Source organism: Ranitomeya imitator, chromosome 5 (genome assembly GCF_032444005.1).
Source record: "Ranitomeya imitator isolate aRanImi1 chromosome 5, aRanImi1.pri, whole genome shotgun sequence".
In the NCBI taxonomy this organism is placed as follows: Eukaryota; Metazoa; Chordata; class Amphibia; order Anura; family Dendrobatidae; genus Ranitomeya; species Ranitomeya imitator.
Window position 1 is genome coordinate 81,407,998 of NC_091286.1, and position 21,386 is coordinate 81,429,383.

Below are 21,386 nucleotides of genomic sequence, written 5' to 3' on the forward strand. Positions count from 1 at the left end.
TTGTAGATTACAGCATGTCTGGGCCTCATTCATATCTGGATATAGACAGAAAATATTGTATATAGGTAGCTTCATATGTTTATGTCAGTATCACACTTTTTATTTACTTTATGAGTCTTTATTTGCCCCCATATTGCAGAGCCTAATACTGAGCCAGAACATGGACGTAAAATATAGAACTATAGGAATGGTATGTGGTTTTACATTTATAAGTGGATTGTCGCATGTATTTAATGCGAAAATCTGATTGATAGCCGCCCAGGTTTGCAATGGGTAATTTTCGTTCACATTCATCTGACAATAGATTTTTCATTGGAATTAGGCTACGTGCAGTTTATTAGGGTCCGATATTGTGAGATCCGCCTTGATTTACTGCAAACATGCATCGGATTTTTCCTCTGTATTAACTCACAAGAGATCCATTTGTTCCTGGCTACATTGGCTGCTGTGAGAAGAATACACAGATCATATAGGATGCTGCACAGTGTAAGTGCCAGAAAATCACAGAACAGCACATTTGTTAAAATAAAGGGGCCAACACTTAAGTATGGGTCAGGAGACCTGGGGTCGGTCAAGACATCGCTGTCTATACTGGGAAGGGTGGAACCGGCCTAGGGGTACGTTCACCTGGAGTGTTTTGATGTGCATCTTGGAGTGGATACACATCAAAATCCTCACCAGTAAACCGTTCATAGGTTCCCTGGCTCATATATAGGAGGACATGGGAATTACATAAGCATTTATTCCATCTGGCAGCAGATACATTGAAAGAGATCCGTAACAAGTCCAGTTATGGAGTGTGCTCCAGCTGGACGGCAGCAAGCAGACCGCGGAGTCCAATTAAAATATATATATATAGCTTAGTACATGTTGTATGACTCAAAGATAAATCGCTGACTAAATGACTGGACAGATGCTAATCTGACCTGACTGCTGAGAATCCCCCTATTCTGAGCAGTGTGTAGACGCATCATCCCTCACCGCACACCTTCTCATTACAACTCGGGTAATAGAAAACAGTAAAGTCTTAAGAACGAACAGGAGAATGCGGTAACCTTATTGCAATATGTCCTGGTGGCACGCAGCTCACTAGTGGCAGCCCAGCTGGTAAGTTCCTCCACATCTCAAGATGCCCCAACATGGCCCAGGCCAATGTCCAGCACTCGGAGTAATCCGCACATCTGGGCTGGACATACTTGGAACCAGGGGTGTAACTACAACAGGTGCAGGGGTTTTTTTGTATGTACTATAATTTATTTTGAAAAATAGAAAGAAAAGGAAAATCCAGTCCTGTTGAGCCGGACTCCAATTTTTTCTATTTTCCTTGATGTGAGGCCAGGGCGAGGCCGGTGTCTGAGCCCCAGGTGGATGAGCATAGAGCAACTGGGTGAGATGGAATCAAGGCCCTAAAAGTCGCTTTGGCCTATAGAAAAAGACTATTGCTATTAAAGAGTTAAAATATTTGGGGGACCCGTTGGAGCTTTCGCACCAGGCCCATGAGTTTCAAGTTACACCACTACTTGGAACCAAGTAACTTTATCATTCAGTTTGTGTCAGAAAACGGGTGAAACAGTTGCAAATTGAGGAACATTTTTGAGCAATGCGAGGTGCATAGTTTTTTTTTTTAGAAAAATTTGAGACTTGGCATTTGCTGGTCTGCCTAGTGCAAATTTATTATAATTTATGCTACAAAAATGGCAATTACTTATAGTAATGCAATCCAGTCAATTACGGGGGTACGTCTCTTTCACACGAGACCTGAAAAGATCACTTTTTATAAAAAAAAAATGAATTTCAGAATATTCGGAGGTTGTGAGTAACCTGCGCTGCTGGTATTCTATCCAATAAAAGTATTCTTACTTTTCTGTTTCTCCTGAAGAACACTTCAAAACCTGTGGAGATTAAACTACATTGATATTCAGATACTACATTGGTTATGCCAATTTGCGGATCTGCAGAAGATGGGATCCCTTATACTCTTTATAGTGTTGGCGGTACTGCCTTTTTTTGTAACCCTGTGTTTTGGATAACTCTATTGCACTTTAATTGTTCCCCAGTCATTTTATCAATGAATTTGGTGCATCTTAGTCCAGTGGTCTCTATGAAGACCGGTGTATAAAATACCAGCCTTCATGCTTCGGCATACAAGGTCTCTTGGCCTTCGCCATGTGGGCAGTTCACTACCAATGTCTATGAGGCAGAGTCTGGTAGGCACGGCACTGTATAAGGAACGTGCCTCTGACTGCAGAGCCCCTAAGGGATAGCTAGAGGGGAAATCAGTGCAGTGCCCAATTCCCCCCTCCCACTACCTCCCCAGGTGAGGTCATGATTGGGACGCCCAGCGGACCAACCGGGGAGAGGAGGTGAGTCAGGCCACACCCTCAGGGGTTAAATTCCAGTGACCGGGCCAGGTTCTCCCTCTTTCTCCCCGGCTGACCCTTGGAAGCTGTTGTGTCCCTGATCTCCTGGCCACCATGGCTGCCCCTGCGACCGAGGCCCTACAGCAAGGAGCTGCACAGGAAGGTGAGCAATGGTCGCGATCCCCTAATTCTGGCCTGGGTGCTCACCTTCCTGTGCCCCCTCCTCATCCATTAGCCTCCCCGGCATCCCCCAGGGCTCTGTCCCTGCAACATCCTCCCCTGGGGCCTCGTTCTCTCCTGTCTCCCCAGCGCAGCTAACCCCTACTCACCTGCCCTTAGTGTTGGCCCCGTCCACCGCAGACCTCGGTCACCCTGGGCCTCCTCTCTCAGCTCCCGGCGCTCCCGCTGATCATGGTGCAGCTGCGACGCCAGGTAGACGCTCGGGGCGTTCCTCCCGTCCTCCCGAGCGCCTGCATGTTGGAGCAGAGCCGGCGCTGACTAGCCACCGTGCTCCCGCCCCACGTGTGGCTCCGGGGGGCGCGGCGGGCGTCGCGACGTTTACATCGGGCTCCGCTGCCCGCCGGTACCAAGCGCCCGCTCCTAACTACAAGTGCGCCCGGGCCCCGGTCACTTCCGGTCCCCAATCTAAGGCCCAGGGCCCGGCGCACATAGTGGCAGCCTCCCCCTCTCACACAGGCCGCCCTGCCTCCCAGAGTGCAGTGCGGGCCCTGTGGGACACGCCCACTTCTGGCCCCACTTCCTCCCGGCAGATATTCAGTGCTGCGGAGGCAGGCAGGGGATCGCCCGCTGCCTCGGTGTCCTCGGCGGCGCGCCAGCCGCTCAAGAGGACCAGGGGGCAGCGTGGGCAGCCAGCCAGCCCAGGCACACCGCGAGTCCCCTGCAGCGTCAGGGAGTCTCCCCTCCCTGATGCCCACTTACTCCCCGGGAGGCAGCAGCAGCGCAGCTTTAGTCTGTGGGGCCCCAACCCGCCAAATCGGTCGGGGGGGCGCCTCACAGACAGCGCTCACTAGCCCCCCGTGCCAGTACCCACCACGGAGCGCTGGACCGGCCCCTGCCAGAACAGGACTGCAGCACCGTGGACCTCTGGCCAGCCCACCCCTGGCCCACCGCGTCCCCCCAGCAGGCACATCGGCGTTGCCTGTGCGGGGGGGCAGGCAGTCGGGGGCCAGAGCCACGAACACGGCCGCGGAGCGTGATGCCTGGTCTATTCAGACCAGCCAGCACGCTCCGCGGCCAGGAATGTATGCACCAAACACACATACAGTCGCACCAAACACTAACACAGCTGCAATAAATTACGCGCCGCCAACACCCCCATGCTCCCAAACGCAAATTGCAGACAGTTTCCTATCAGTCCCCGCCCTGTTGCGCTCACCCTGCGGTTCCAGCCTAATAGTCTCTGCACCTTCCCCGTCTCTACCCCCTGCACCGCCACTCACGCCCCGTGGCCAAGATAACGTCCCCCTTACTCCCGAGGTGAATGCACCTAACACAACCCCTAGACAGGGCGATCGCAGACATAGATGCCGCAGATCGTCCTCACCCTCATCAGTAGACTCCCGCCACCGTTCCCGCTGTCCCTCTAGCTGTCGCCATTCCCACTCCAGACGCCGACACCACTCACGCAGGAGCCACCACAGATCCCGCTCCTCCAGATGGCGTTCGCCATCCACAACCGGTTCAGAAACATCGGGGAGTCACAACGGGCGGTACCGGTCACACGCCGAAAGACGGCGGTCTCACCGGACACCCAGAGCGGGTACCCGGTGGGAACAGACACTGACATCCCCCGTTACCGACCAGGCAGAGATCGGAGCCCCAATAGCCTCTCATCATCGAGCACACGACAGATCTCATCCGTCACGTGCTCCTTCATTGGCTGACGCACGGGGAGACATGCCATACGTACCTCCCCGGTCCACCAGCCAGCACCGAGCTCCGTCCTGGCCTGACGCACAGGGAGACACACCATACGTACCTCCCCGGTCCACCAGCCAGCACCGAACCATGGAGACAACTGACGCCGGAGCACCTCCCTCTCCAGGGGACGCTCGGCACCAGACGAGAATACATCCCCGTGCCACGGCGCTGGCCGCTGGCCTGCCATCTTCATCCTCCTGGGCGGGCGGCCAGCACCAGGACAGCGCCACGGCAGGAGCCAGAGTACCTCCGTCCGGAGACACTCGGCCGGCATCTGACAGCGGTGAGTTCTTTGATGTTGGTGAACATTCTACATTGCAAAATGTGGGAGAAAGCGAGCTGGCGGCCGCTATTAAGACCCTAGTTCAGCAGTTGACACGCCCAGGCGTACCAACTGATGCTAGCACCACCCAAGCAGCTAGTCTGCACAAGGATGCATTTTTCTGTGGAGTTAGCCCACTGGGAGCGCATGTTGACTTGGAGACAAAGCAAAAAATTTGGGAAAATGGTTATGTGGATATATGGTCACTGATATCGGCCGACCAACAGTCCGTAGACAAGGAAAGGAGGACTGGCGAGCGGTTGCAAGATAGGAGCAAACCAAAAAATAGCTCAAACAATGAATAACTGGCTCCAGGCCTTCGCGGTTCTCGGATGTATAATGGGCCAAAAGCACCCAGAGCGTTGTTCCGAATTATTTATTTACCAAGATCTAATATATAATTCATATAAGTGCCACAGCGGGGCGGCATGGAAACGGTACGACGAGGAGTTCCGCAGGCGGTTGGCCATGCAACCAGACTTGGGCTGGGGGGTGAAAGCGACGGACGTTTGGTTACGACTGATGTTGTCCCAAAAACAGCCCCCCTTTTCGGCAGCGACCACTTATCACTCAACAGCAGCAGGCCAGAACACAGTGGTCGCACGCGGACCTGGGGCCTGCTTACTGTTTAACGATGGATACTGCCGTTTCCAAGGGTCCTGTAAATATAGACACGAATGCTCCTCCTGCGGAGGAGGACACCCTGCGGCCAGATGTACCCGCCAGTCAAATAGAGCACCTGCGGAGGTCTAACCCCGGTGAACGTAACCGCAATGGGCCCATGGCTAAGCCGTTATCCCAATAAAGAAGCGGCAGAACAACTATATTTCGGTTTTAAACACGGTTTTTATATCCCTTTCAAACCCAGCCCCTCGCCAACTATTGCAAATAATTTAAAATCGGCACGCGAATTCCCTGATATTTTACAGCAAAAAATCCAAAAAGAAGTTGAGCTGGGCAGGATGACGGGACCTTTTAGTTCGTTGCCATTTAAAAATCTCAGAATCTCGCCTTTAGGTATTGTTCCCAAAAAATATCGGCTAATACATCACCTTTCCTACCCGAAAGGCGCATCGGTTAACGACGCAATACCCGCGGAAGACTCGTCCGTAACCTACTCTTCTTTTGACAGGGCGGTCGAGCTCGTGCGCGCAGCCGGGCCCGGTGCCCTGCTGGCGAAATCCGACATAGAGTCAGCCTTCCGCCTTTTGCCCGTTCACCCGGAATGTTTTCATTTATTAGGCTGTGAGGTGGACAGGCTATTTTACTTTGATATGTGCCTACCAATGGGCTGCTCCATTTCCGGTCATTACTTCGAGCTTTTCAGCACCTTCCTAGACTGGGTATTACGATACGAAACTGGTAGCAACTCAACGATTCACTACCTCGACGATTTTTTGTTCGTCGGTCCCGGGGACTCCAGACTCTGCTCCTTTCTTCTCCAAAAGTTTAAGTTTTTAGCCAAAAAATTTGGGGTACCACTTTCACCGGATAAAACAGTCGGCCCTTGTAACGTTTTGCCTTTCCTCGGTATTGAAATAGACACCAATGCAAGGGTGTTTCGATTACCAGCTGATAAGCTGCAAAAAACTCTGCAAATGGTTAAAAATTGCTACGAAGCAAAAAAAGTTACCCTGCAGCAGATGCAGTCCCTGCTAGGATTGCTCAACTTTGCCTGTCGTGTAATGCCGGCGGGCAGAGCGTTTTCACGCCGACTATCACTGGCAACCAAGGGCATAGCCCAGCCGAGCCACAGAATTAGGCTAAACCGTTCCCTGAAGGCAGACTTGCTGGTCTGGAGGACATTCCTGGAGTCCTACAATGGGCATACATGCGTTATGGCGCAGGAGACGCCAAGCAAAGATTTAGACTTGATGGTTGGTGGAAATATTACTGATGGTTTCGCGGCGATATACAAAAACCAGTGGTGCAAAGGCCAATGGCCTGAACTATGGACCACGGCCGCATGGGGCCGTGACCCAGCACTGGTGGAAATTTTGGCAATAGTAACATCAGTCGAGCTATGGGGTGCCCAATTGGAAAATACAAACATCAGATTTACAACAAAACAGCTGAGAACAGCAAAAGCCCTAAACAGCATGTCCTCTTCTTCTCAGCCGGTACTCGCGCTGTTGCGCCGCCTAGCACTATTATGCCTGAAGCACAACATCTGGTGCCGGGCCAGATTTACGGCGACTGTCGATGATAAAATTGTTAACTCTTTATTATCTTCCGATTGGCAGGCATTCAAACTCTTCCTCCCCAGGGCGCGAACGTCGGGCCTGCGGTGTCCTCCTTCTCTCTTGGACATGGTGGCCAATCATTGATGCCCTTGATCCGCGCTTCGGTGACACCGGCGACTTGGCAGGTTTACGGTAAGGCGTGGGAGGAGTGGTGCTCGCTAACGCAAGGAAGACCAGTCGATAGGTGCAACCGGACGAGATGCGACGTCCTAGTAGAACTTTTAGAAAAGCTCAGGCAGGGAGGTGCGTCAGGGACATTAGCGCAACGTCATCTGTCGGGAATAGCATTCTTCTTTCAGCTGCTGGGGTGGGTGGACGTAACCAAATATTTTTTCATCAAACAAGCCGTTAAAGGCTGGAGAAGGCTGCAACCTAGTCAGGAATGCCGACGCCCAGTTTCCTTAAGGCTGCTGGCCGACATAATTGCAATTTCTTCATCGGTGTGCAAATCACAATACGAGGCAACGCTGATATCCGCAGCGTTCGCAATCGCCTTCTTCGGGGCACTTCGCATCAGCGAATTAGTGCCCCAGTCAAAAACAGCATCAATAGGCGGCTTAATCAATGAAGACCTCGTCATATGCAGCGAAGCTCTGCGCATTAGAGTACGGAGATCCAAGTGCGACCCCACCGGGAGGGGGACATGGGTATTGGTCAAGGCGTCAGGCGGCCCTATATGCCCCGTAAAAATAGTTAAAAACTATGCGCTAGTAAGACATCCGGGTAGATTCCTCCTTTCACACACCGACGGATCCCCTCTTACTAAATATCAATTTCAAGCGATTTTTAGACAGTGCCTAGAGGCACTCGGCGTGGCTCCAAAGGAATATGGGACACATTCATTCCGAATAGGGGCGGCGACCGAAGCAGCTAGAGCGGGGGTATCGGAAGTCGAGGTGCAGAGAATGGGCCGCTGGAAATCCGCATGCTTTGCAAGATACATAAGACCAGACCTGCTCTAACACTTCTTGTCTCTTCCAGGCAGCTTTAAGCCCACAGTTTGGGTAGTGGGGCATTCTTTTGTCTACTGGGCGTGCAAAAGGGCCAAACTCAGGACGGGGGGAACCAATTTTGGCTTCCCGAATTTGGAAGTCAACTGGAGAGGCGTCAGAGGGCTTCGGTGGCGTCAGATCTTCCCGGAGTTGGTCGACATCGCTAAGAAGGCCAAGGGGCCGGTGGTTCTGGTGCTACATGCCGGAGGCAATGATTTGGGCAAGCGGAAAGGGGCCGAGCTGTACACAGTAATGTCAACGGACATCGAGCGGTTTGTCTGTTTATTACCAGATATGGTGGTGGTGTGGTCAGAGATAATACCTCGAGCGGTCTGGCACGGAGCTAAGGACGTAAAAGCCATCGAAAACGCAAGAAAAAGGATTAACACAAAGATGTCGAAGTTTGTGAGAGAAAATTACGGCATTGTGGTTCGACACCAGGAGTTAGAAGGGAACAATTTTGCTTTGCTGAGACCAGATGGCATCCACCTCACGGACATCGGACTGGACATATTCTTGGAGGGTTTGCGGGATGGTGTTGAACAGGCTCTAATGATGTTGTGTGGGGGTCGGAGTCTTGTGTAGGTCATACACATGATCCTCCGTGGCGGTAGGTAGAGGGGGGCAAAGGTTCGTAACCTCTCATCGGCTTGCTGGCCCAGCGGTCGTCGGCTGGGGCCTTCAGCAATGAGTGCGTCGCGATGTGTAATTGCCCTTCTCTACTTTGCAATTAATAAAACTGTGACCGACCTGTTCAACCCATCCAGGATTGTTGGTATCTTTTATTACGGAGTGGTGGGACGGGGGAAGGCACTGGTTACGACACACGGGTCTCTGCAGTCTGGTAGGCACGGCACTGTATAAGGAACGTGCCTCTGACTGCAGAGCCCCTAAGGGATAGCTAGAGGGGAAATCAGTGCAGTGCCCAATTCCCCCCTCCCACTACCTCCCCAGGTGAGGTCATGATTGGGACGCCCAGCGGACCAACCGGGGAGAGGAGGTGAGTCAGGCCACACCCTCAGGGGTTAAATTCCAGTGACCGGGCCAGGTTCTCCCTCTTTCTCCCCGGCTGACCCTTGGAAGCTGTTGTCCCACCCTCCCTCCCTTATAAATTGATAAATGTGCTGTGCAATTACTGTTAAAATGTTTTGAATTTTAAATTTAAAAAAAAAAAAAAAAAAAAAAAAGATTTTGATGTTCTTTTATATACGTCACAGTGGCGGTAGGTAGAGGGGGGCAAAGGTTCGTAACCTCTCATCGGCTTGCTGGCCCAGCGGTCGTCGGCTGGGGCCTTCAGCAATGAGTGCGTCGCGATGTGTAATTGCCCTTCTCTACTTTGCAATTAATAAAACTGTGACCGACCTGTTCAACCCATCCAGGATTGTTGGTATCTTTTATTACGGAGTGGTGGGACGGGGGAAGGCACTGGTTACGACACACGGGTCTCTGCAGTCATCCTGTTACATTAAAAGGGTGTACCGATTCTTAAGAATTCTGAACAAAATGGTGCCTATGGCCTCCACTGGTGTATATTTCCAATCTATCCTACAAAGCTGAACGTTCTCATCTTACAGCTATAATTTTTACATGCGGTTTTACAAGAATGTGGTTATCTGACAACCCTTCAACACGATTCATAGGAATATGTAAACTTTTTCATTATCAAGCTACCCATGATTTCCATTGCTACTGTGATTGCGTGTAGACCATCCATATGTGAATCACGCATCTGCATAGTGTCCACTGACAAAACTTTCCAACAAGGACATTGAAAAAAAGTACGTCTTCCAACTACCATATCCAAAAAGTTCTTGTAGTAGAAAATAAACAATCGCGCACACAATCAATGCCAACTCTTGCAGAGGAGACCCAGCCCTGCTCGCAGTCCTGCATAATCTGAAGAGCAAAGGTCACTGGATGAAAAGTAAATGCCGTTTTCTTCCTGTATTTGTTCACAGCGTGACTTGTGTCCTCTTCAAATCAAAACCATTTGGTAAATGAGTATTACCTAAATTTATGAACCCATATTAAAAAAAAAAAAACCCCGTCTACCGAAAAACTTGGGGGAGTGACAGGAAGGGCATACAGAACCAAGGTACAGATAAAACTTAACTTTTTAGCACAAACTAAAAGAAAAGGTGGAAAAAAACCAAACATACTCCAATTAGAAAATTAACTATTCTTAGATAGGTTTTGCCCAATTGAGGCGACATATGCAGCCACAAAGGTTACACGCACAGACTGTGCTGCAAATTTCACCCTACACTACTCTAAAAGGGCCTACCCATGTCTGTTTTGGGGTCCAGCACCTGTGCTAAGAATAAAGGGCAAAAGAAAGCTATATTAGGCCAAGTTACCTCATTGTGGTTATCGTGCACTTTCTGCCCACATTGACTTCTGCCAAAATTGGGAGCAGATACAAAAAGGAAAGACAGGTATAGATGAAAGCTTTATACGTGTTCCCATTGGACTCATTCCCAGTATCATAGGGAAAAACAAGTTAAAAAAAACAAACGTGGGCGGCAATTACTACGTGGGAACCAGACCGTAGCGCTCATTTACACTCCTGTTATTCAGCGCCGTAAACCCCTCTCTATTTACTTTTTTGCCAAAATTCAAAAAAACATTCTGGAAATTGGAAAAAATATAAAAAAAATAAAGGTTTTGCTCCATTTCTAAGTGAATAGTCTTCTATCAATGGCGGAGTACCAGCGTCTCAGTCATTCTACTTCGGCCTTAGCTAGTCTGACATACAGCGTTGTAGGTAGTTCCTCCCTAGATAAAATAGTGTTCAAAACTATCCAGAATAAACTGAACAGTTTAACTTGCTTTGTTCCCCTCAAATTTTGGAAACGCAAAAACGTAATTTGTGTTTCCAGTATTTTAGAGTCCACATGAACACAGCAAGGATGACGACCATTTACAGAAATTATTCCAAGTGTAATAAACAAAACACATTTATATACTAAGGGTCTGTTCACACCTGTGTTGGACATTCTGTTCAGATCCAGTAAATATTACTACACAAAATAGCAGGGCTGTGGAGTTGGAGCCCATTTTGGTGGAGTCAGAGTCATGGAAATTGAGAAGTCGGAGGTTTGGATTAACAACTCTACAGCCCTGGCAGGGCTGTGGAGTCGGAGTTGTGGAGTCGGAGTCCATTTTGGGGGAGTCGGAGCCCATTTTGATGGAGTCGGTGTCATGGAAATTGAGGAGTCAGAGGCTTGGTTTACCGACTCCACAGCCCTGCAAAACAATGAAAACGCCAGGCATCTTGAAGGAAACCCAATGGATTTCTTTACTGTAAATGAGGTACAATGGGCACCACTGACGTCTGGCATTGCCACTAATTAAATAATTCCTGATGTGAACAAAGCCTAAAAACTGTAAGTAAGAAATAAGGTTAATAAAAATGTTCCCTACTAAGTGACATTACAATGCGTAAACTTGTGCCTGTCTAGTGATCGGCAGGAATGTACAACTGTGGATTTCCAGGGAACTTTGAAGCCTGTGGAAGAAACTTAAACTGCAATGTTCCACTTTCACTGTAATTTTTCTTCATCATTACGAGAACAGAGAGGCATTGAGAAAAACTGTGAGAACCGGCATGTGATAGTTACTGAGGGTCCAAGCACAAACAACAGCCTCTGTGTGCCACCAGACATTAGACCAGAAGATGGCCGGGCACATGAGTGACATTGTGATCACCACCACTCCCGTCCCGTGGGCTTTCTCAAATATACTCAGCCATCAGCTCGTACATTGTCACATCTAACAGCAAAGCAAAATGACAAACCTTACAGTGTAACAGAAGAATGGAACTGAAAGAATACATGGCACCATCCAATAAACCCAGCCATTGAACCCAAAGTAAAAACAAAATCTAATAAAGCCATTTTCCATATAATCCCATCCAATTACCGTAGAATATAAACTCTACTGGGCTAACGTATTCAGCTCAGTCACCAAGCTTTCCAACATTCTCCTCCTAAAGCGGCGTGGTGATGATCCACCGAACCCAGGGACCAGAAAATGAACAAATAAGACAAAGTCACCGGTAAAAAAACATTTTAGACATACCAATTCATGTGATTGGCAGAGAGATACAAACTCAGTAGCAAAAAAACAAACAAATGAAAAATATACTATTAGGCCAGATGGGGAGGTCATTAATAGTGGACAACCTCTAACATCAAGCACTAAGGTACGGAAAAAAGGGGGAAAACATGAAACTTTTTCCCCACATTTGTACTACTAGTATGTCGAATAATAGTTATAACCATCAGTAGTGTTTTACACATCAGGAAGTCAGGCACAGGACTTTCACACAGTCAAGATCACGCAGATAAGAGATAAGATAAGCCATGGTCACAGATGAGAAGCAACATACAGATGAGGAGTTATAGACCCGTTAGAGAAGATCGAATCTCTCTCATTATGATGAAATCTGAGGAGTCTGTATAGGTTTCATACTTACTGTACCATAAAAGTGATGAAGACTAATGTTACATGCTGAGAACAGACCAGATTAGGGGCAGTGTTGAATATTCCAAGACATTTCTGTCTGAACTCTTTGCCTTACTGGAAAAGGCGACACACCCTGCCGCTACATGGCGGGGTCATTTATCTTCTGGAAACCTACTGACCTTGCATTTTTGGATCATAATGCAATGATGTTCTTCATCTTGCAGATGCCCTGTGTCAGATGTATCTGCAGATGCCTCTAGAGAGGATGTAAAATCATCTGTTCTTGTTAACGGCAGATGTTTTAGACCGTACAGGTAGAGCGCAGGATGAATATGCAGCTGTACAAGGAGTCTTTACACTTGCCCACCCTCAGTTTATGGGCTGAATAACGTTACCTAGATGTCAGTAAGGAGAACATAAAGAAGGAGACATAGGCTACTAGGAGAATTCCTTTAATTTGATAAACACGTTCCAAATGTAGGGCTTCTACCGAAACGTAAAGATCAACTCATATGTTCTCCAATGCCATCACCAATAGCAATATTAGTCTGCCATAAAACACAGGAGGCGAAAAAAAAAATCCATGACAATTACAGACAGAAGTGTAACGACCGTCAACCATTTGAGACATGAAAAGGATCTAGAAATTAGGTTTTCACATTTTCAAACAAATCAAGACCAGATTTTTTTTTTCATGTAACACAAACCTGGGTGTATATGAAAATGCAATTCATAAGATATGGAGACTAACTGCCCCCACTTATCTTCTTTATGGAGGAGCTATGACATAAGAAATCTTGCAGTAACAGGCTGGCAAGATGGTACACCCACTCCTGTGCTTCTGATTTAGTGCCTTGAATAATATCAGTCACGCTCTGGCACGGTTACAAAGGCGTTCAGTTTCAACATATAAAATCATTAAGATCTTACCCACAATAAACGGAAATACATTGTTTTCATTGCTAAGAGTGACCTATATTTTTTCTGGTCCGAAGAGCATTATCACATCTCATATGACCATTTATCCCAGAAACAACCATCCAGTTGTTTAAAAGCACCACTCCAGTGGGTTTTTTACTACTTTTATTACAGCGCTGAAATGGTGCCACTATATAAAGTCCCTGATCACAGTCTTCAGCTCTTCCTTGGTGACGCTCTAGACCCGATCCGCCATATTGTGACCACAACTTCTAAGTGACCGGATGTCAGAGGTAACATACACAAGCTTTCAATGTAAGTCAATGAGAAGCCTAGTTCTCGCTCGCATAGACTTACATTGAGTAGTGACTTCCGGATCACCCTGAAAACACTGGAGCAATTCGGCAGGTCACAACCTGCAGAAGACGACCAAAGCGGCATCAAAAACAGAAGAAGGCAGCAGCTGGTGAGTACGGTATATTACATGGGAAGGGAACGTGGATTAGTGGCAGCAATCCCGCATTAAAACAAAACAAGACATTGGAGTGGTGCTTTAAGGGCTCATACTCACCTGCGAGAAACTCGGCCGAGTCTCGCACGTCAATACCCGGTGCTGCTGTCGGCACCAGGAGCGGAGCGTGCGGCTGCATGTATTCCTAGGCGACCGCACGCTCCGATCTGAGTGCCGGGTATTAACATACGAGACTCATCCGAGTTTCTCGCAGGTGAGTATGAGCCCTAAGAGATAGCATTGGGTGAGGTCTCACTCATGTGCCTCCTCCTCGGCGTAAGGGCTCATTCAAGCAGTTGTTTTTGTTATTTTTGTAAAAGTGCTATCTGCGTTTTTCACAGAGAGCACTTGTATCTATGATGGTCTACGGGGTAGTTCACTTCCCCCCCCCCCCCCCCCCCCCGATTCAAGAATAACCGATGAAATTCTGATCAAAAACAAACACTCATGAAAACTCTTGTATAAGAAAGTAACGCACTTCTGAATGAGCACCTGGTCCTTATAGATGTACCGTATATCTTCTATGCTTAGCCACAGGTTTGGCACAGTAGGGCTGTGGAGTCAGAGTCGTGAAGTCGGTGTCCATTTTGATGGGGTCGGAATAAAATGGACCGACTCCTAAAATGTACAATATATTTGGTACTGTAGTACAATGCAGGAAGTGCTGAAGATTTTTTCATAATAAGTTATGAAATGTCCTATAAATGATTGTTCTGTTCCTGATCTAAGGATCTGGGCTTTTAAAGGAGATGAATCTGTGCTGCACTTTATGCACATGCTCAGTAGTGAGAACGTGCTGGTGAGCTGGAGGCAGGGAAAATGAGGAGTCGGATGTCAGCCATGGTGTTCAATAAGGCCGAAAAGATTGGGAAGGGCGTATACAAGAGGGGGGGGGGGGGGGGGAGAGGCCGTTAGACAATATTAGCAGGTGCCATTACAGAGACGGAGCACTTCTGCCAGTATAAAAGTACAGTACTCGACTGAGGAGCTCGCCGGGTTTAACCCCTCAGGTGCCAGTGTCTCATGTGAATGGGGGTGCCTTGTTTCCAATGTGAACAGCGCAGTATTGCACACGTATGACTGTTCATTTTACAGGGAAATGCATGTGCACTAGCGCTCAGACCCATAACACATGTATGTATACAGAGCTGGTCACATTAGGGATACATGGGAGACATAGGATTTTAGTTCTTGTAATTGATGGGGGTCCCTGCACTCAGACCCCAACCTGTCACTGTGAGGACACTAAAACACTTGCACAGAATTAATAGCTTACCATTTATAAGATCTTGGCATCACATAGCTCTAAATTTCGGTAAAAACACAAGAAGGGCCACTATAATTTATGAAGACGGGGATAGTATAGCGTTATACAGGACTAACCAGCCATAAATATTTTTGCAAAGTTTGTATAACATCTCAGGAGCAAGTATCTGCAATTGTGTGTGCAATCAATACATAATTGACTTTCAATCGTCTGTGACAGGCCCGGCCCCATATGCATCTCTGGACATAAGTTTCCAGTGGGTTTCTAAAATTTGTGGAGCGTGGAAAAATCATAAAAAAAAAAAAAAAGGGTAAATCGTAGCCCAGGGCCTGGATACTGTGCATTCATAAATCTGGAGTGTAGCATCTGATCTTTTGTTTCACTGCTTGTTAAATTCACACAATATAGGAAAGCATCAATTTAGTAATTAAGTGTCGGAGCTTGAAATTATAGCACAAGTTATAGCAGAGAATAAAAGCAACACCCGATACACAAACATCACAAATTGTCAATTTGTGGAGGAAGCAGACAGGACTGATCCACAATGACAATTCTGGGACCCATAGGGCACACCCTGAACACTCCCAATTACCAAGGATAATGCGCTTTAAATTCTTATGCAATTATTAAGCCATTATTAAAACCATATTTTGGTTTAAGCGTCAATTTTCCTTTCTGATTCTCCTCCGGTAACACCGGCTCCGATCAGAGACGTCAACGTGCAAGTAAATGAAGCCTAACCTTCATATGGGTGGAAAAAACTTCTGTGCACATCAGAAACCAAATAGTTGGAGATGATCGCTGGACATTTTAGGAGATCACCATGCTCAAAATGGAGTTATGGCTTCAGTTTACTATAGAAGCAATGACGCTCTGGAGCAGGGGTGTCAAACTGCATTCCTCGAGGGCTGCAAACAGGTCATGTTTTCAGGATTTCCTTGCACTGCACAGGTGATAATTTAATCACCAACTCATTATGTGTAGGTGATTAAATTATCACCTGTGCAGTACAAGGAAATCCTGAAAACATGACCTGTTTGCAGCCATTGAGGAATGCAGTTTGACACCCCTGCTCTGGAGGATCAATCTAATAATTGATCCCATAGGATTGATCAACAATGGCGTCTGTTTGGATTCTGACCTGGCGTCTGTCATTTAGACAGACGACCACTGCTGGACTCAAAGCAGCAAAACCATTACGTCCCTTTAAACTGAATGGCATTTTTTTTTATGAATGGACATGATGGCATTATCACACTAAACGCAACAACTGCCTTCTTATTTTGCAGAGGTATGGAAACAAAAGAAAACCTAAGAACCCATTTCCACTAATATCAGCTTAGTGCTCTTTGTGAAGGTGATACCTTAACCCTAAAAGTGATGCTTATACTCACCATGTATATACAGTAGGTATAAACGTACACCCATTGTGTGCATATCATACACACACGCTCCTATACATGTATTCACACACAGACAACTTTTTTTTTCTTTAAACTCTGCTTTTTGTATTCCAAAAGCAAAAACTAGGGTTATGTGTAACGATGTGACCTGCTGTATGATATAACACTGAAGAGAACGGACATTTCCCCTGGCTATTGTCAGGCATCAATCTATAAAACCCTAAATGTAACTGAAAGTGATGGATGGGGAGAAGCTGCGCCAACATCTTGCTCAGCCTTGGAATACTTTGGACATGTAAAAAACGCTGTTTTTTTAACCATGCGCCCTCCACACACACACACACACACACACACACACATTACACAATATTGTTACTTCATGATGGAACAACCGCATAGGTTAGTAATTAGTTCCCTATTGCTGGGTGCAGCAATGTCAGACGTGACTTATGTTACGGCTGACATGTAGCATAGCAAGACTAAAACATCTGCACTGTGAAGTGGAAACGTGATGCCGTCCATATGCAGGAACGTATTCCCCAGACCGGGCCGGCATCACTCACAATTCCTCTACATTACTGGAGGAGCAGACAATTCCTTAGGCCTTGGGCTTGCTCGGGTAATTTAAAGTGTTTCCTGGAGGTGAACCCCACCCTTGACAAGCTCAGTCGCTGCCTTTTCCTCTAGCCCCCCTTAAAGTGTGGAGAATAAGCAGCCTTTTGTTACAGAGATCTGCCTCTTCTAACCCCCATGCTTTTCATTAGGATTTCGCCTAAGCCCATTGCTGGCATGAGAGCAGGACATATTGATGATTTATGTCACAGGGTTTGGGCTCACACTATGCAGCAGCTTGGTCATAAACCGTCCAGCTCTGTGCGGCAGATTTATTCTGAATTCTGATAAAAAACAAAACCTTACATGCCCCATCCCACCTGCTCAGCTCCATCGCCATCCCCGGCGAGGCGAGCCAAACACCATCAGCAGCTCAGCCCAATCCAGTCTCCTTCCTGCAAGTGCCTGCCATACCCCGCACCGCGAGCCCAACAATGGCAATCTCATCACCGCAAACCCCAAACAATCATTCCAACAATGCCATGTGGTGACCAAAACATACCAAAGAAATCCGCACACGTCAGTAAGGAAACTACAACACACAACCTCCAGCAGCTGGTACACAAGAGCGGCTAATATCATTCAGACACAGGCAAAGGTTTCTGGAGGCTCTCAACCGGAGATGGGGGGAAAGTACTGATCATGGGGGAGTGACATTTTCCTGGACGTGTTTTCATTAGATCTATAGTCAGCCTCTACTCAATCTGAACTAAGTAAAATAGATCGCTTCAGGGAAATGTGAAATGGAATTTAATGTACAACCGATCACCTCGCACTATAAGGGATAGTGAGGACGAGTGTATCTTTGGTATGCAAGGTTATCTTATGGGGTGGTTAACTTGTCTGAGTTAAAAAAAAAAAAATATATAAAAAAAAAAATTGAAGTCCGGCTCAACAGGACTGGATTTTCCTTTTCTTTTTTTCTAAAGAAAATATAGTGCATACAAAAGATAAATTTATATGGTCGACATGACCCAGTTGCGCGTTTCGACTGCACTAGGCAGTCTTACTCATTACTCATGAGTATGACTGCCCAGTGCAGTCAAAATGCGTTGACTGGGTCATGTCGACCATGCAAACATTTTTCTTTTCTATGCACTATTTTTTCTTTTGAAAAATAAAAATAAAAGCAAAACCCAGTCCTGTTGAGTCGGACTCCAATTTTTTTTATTGTCCTCGATGTGAGGCCAGGGCGAGGCCGGTGTCTGAGCCCCAGATGGATGAGCATAGAGAAACTGGGTGAGATGGAATCAAGTTTTTATTAAAAAAAAAAATATATATATATATATATATATATATATATATATAATATAATATAGGACCGTGAGCACGATCAGTCTGATTAGCATAATCGGAAAACACGGTCGTATGACCATAGTCTAAGTGTGTTTTAGTACTTACTTGTATTGTCTATGAAATCCCAATTCTGGATAATCTGTTCCCATTATTGTGTGCTGTGCAATTAATGTTATTCCTCCTAAAATTTTCTACATGACTTGACAGAGGCTGACTATTCCCCTTGTTGGCCTACATAGTCTTGATGTTCTTAGCACGGATTGGACAGTGTGAGGACACCCCCCCCCCCCAACTAGCTACACCCAGTTGTCAATCTATCAGGATCGGCACAACGCAGGTATAAGATGATGACTAGAATTGTGATATTATGGGAACACAAGAATTTGCCAAAACAGACATGTCCGGAGAGCTGACAAACCCACCCATTTCATGCAGAGTAATGCAGTGAAACGCGACGACTGTTTCTCTATATCTGTAGCCTTAGCGTTGTCCTCTTCTGTCAGGTTGCTGAATTATTGACCCAAAGTTTTACATTTGTGTAGCAATGCTACTCACTTGGGAGCAGGATGAGATATCACAGGAAAAAAGTTTCTATTTTAATGTCCGGCTGGTTTATTGCAGTCCTTAAACCGCATCACAGGAAACCCAAACACAGACCTAGACCGGCTCAAAGTATAACATAGTGTAAAAAGTCTGTACAACAGTGCTGGTTAACCCGACTGGCTTAGAGTCCAGCTTCTTAGTCCTTTAGCAAAGGCATTCAATCCAGGACACACACGAGAACCAGACCCAGGGGTGGAGATATGGTGAGCTGCCATCTCTCCTAACTCTTCAGCTGCTCACAATCAAACTGTCATGGCCGATTATTACATATAGGACTAAAAGGGGTTAAAGCATTACTCCAGATTTATCTACCATTCAGTTGGTGTCCTAAAGCCACCTTACACCTGATATAATGAAAGATGAATAGTGAAGCTGGCCATATACAAAATATAACCAGAGCGAACATTTTTTATTTCAGCAGGCAGTCATTTCTCCTGGCTTCCCGTAAATATGAGTATTTGGCCAAGAGTTTATATGTCTTCAACATTTCAACATGGAGAGAGGAGAAAGCCACTGACAAGACTGCTACATACATAGTGGAGAGCAAAAGAGTACAGATGTAGATGTTTTGAACTTTTGACTTTCAATCTCCATATCTCAGCATCTACTACTGCTTTGATTGTGAGGCTACCATTAATTTATAGACAATCATCTATTTGCTATTTCATACATAAATTTGACTTACAACTATTTAGCATATTATTAGTTATGCAGATTCGTCTCACGTCACTGCATTGTTACCGTTTTGCTCCTGGTGGTGGAAAAATATTTCTCTTCCCGAATACTACAAAATACAACCTCACATTCCCTGATAGCTCAGTGTGTTATTCAGTTGATTCTCAAGTGAAAGCTCATTTGTTCGAATCCACGAGCAGCCATGAAGATGATTTTCCAAGAAGAGAGAAATAGCATCATCCAGTTCATTGATAGCAATCTCTTGACCACTAAAATTGCCAAACTGCATAATGTGAGTGCCATGACAGTTGGAAGAATGAAGTCCGTCCATCCATTCAGAAGCCAAAAAGGTGGACATCCATGCAAAATATCGGGGTCGACAAGTCAGCTCATCCCAAGGTCTAAGAGTTCTGGCGTGACAAACATGGCTCAAAAGCTTCATAATAGGGACATCACAGACATGGATGCAAGCAACATTACTCAAATCTGGTATGGTGGGCCGAAAAAAATGTGAAGAAATCTCCAGGTTGTCCTGATGAAGAGGTCCTGCATGACCTCGAAACGTGTTGACTTTTAAACCTCATTAAATAAATAATTTCACCGAATATTGGATTATAGCAGCGCATAAGTGATACCTCAGTTCTTTTACAACTTCAATATTGTCATAAGAAACATCGGTCTGAGTTTACATGCAAGTACGAAAAGTGGACATTTAAAGATTTGAAAAGGGCGATTTGGAACGATGACACGAAAGTCAATAGACTAGGCTCTGAAAGAAACAAGGGGAAAAGGAGCTAATGGATTGAGAAATTGAAGGAAATGTCAAGTTCGGTGGAGGAAGCCTGATGATATAGGGTTGTTTCACAGCCAAAGGCATTGGATACGTGACCAGAATTGATGGTGGTCTCAAAGCTGAGTCATATGCGACTATCATACAAGATTAGTTACTTCGTACACTCAAGTACTATGGCTATGAAAAGGTCGACATAGTGTTCCAACAGGACAACAACATGAAGCATTCTTTGAGATTGGGGAAGCAGCGCTTCAATGACAGTGAAGTAGAGGTACTGGATTGGCCCTCACAGTCCCCAGACCTCAACCCAATCCAACACTTGTGGGTAGAATTGAAGAAAAACATCATATACATATCCAAGTGAGTCGACCAGTATGCATAAACTATGGGAACGTGTAGAAGGCACCCGACCAGAGATCAAATTTTGGTCGTCACGTAAGAATCTGATCGAGAGCATGCTCAGAAGGATTCAGGCAGTGTTGAAAGCTAAAGGTGGATTTTTAAAATAGTAAATAAAAATAAAGATTTAGATCTTTAGGAGCAAAATAGTAACAATGCAGTGACATGACAAGAATCTGCATATCTAATCATATACTAAATAGTTGTAAGTCAAATTTATGTATGAAATATCTGAGATGACTGTCTATAAAATGATGGCAGTCGCAAGTTCAAAGCAGAAGTGGATAATGAGATATGGAGACAAAGTCAAAAGTTCAAAGGATTGTTACCTTTTTGCTCCTCACTGTACATACACACAATTACCGTATATAGTGTGTATATACACATACACACATATACACACACAGATGTATCTGCTGTACACACTGTTCCTATACTCAATGTTGCTGTGACATATCAACTTTGCAAAGTGAAAGGTTTTGCATATTACATACACTCTTCAAGTTTTGATAATTTCAATGCACACAGGACATTTTGCTTTTCCTCTTCCTGCCTCAATTGTTAGAATATGTACAAAGAATTTA

General features: G+C 46.1%; 1 protein-coding gene across 2 annotated transcripts in view; it reads right to left on the reverse strand.

The window, feature by feature from the left end:
• SPTBN1 (spectrin beta, non-erythrocytic 1) overlaps window positions 1–21,386 on the reverse strand; it is a 201,536-nt gene that overhangs the window by 92,530 nt on the left and 87,620 nt on the right. The window lies entirely within an intron of this gene.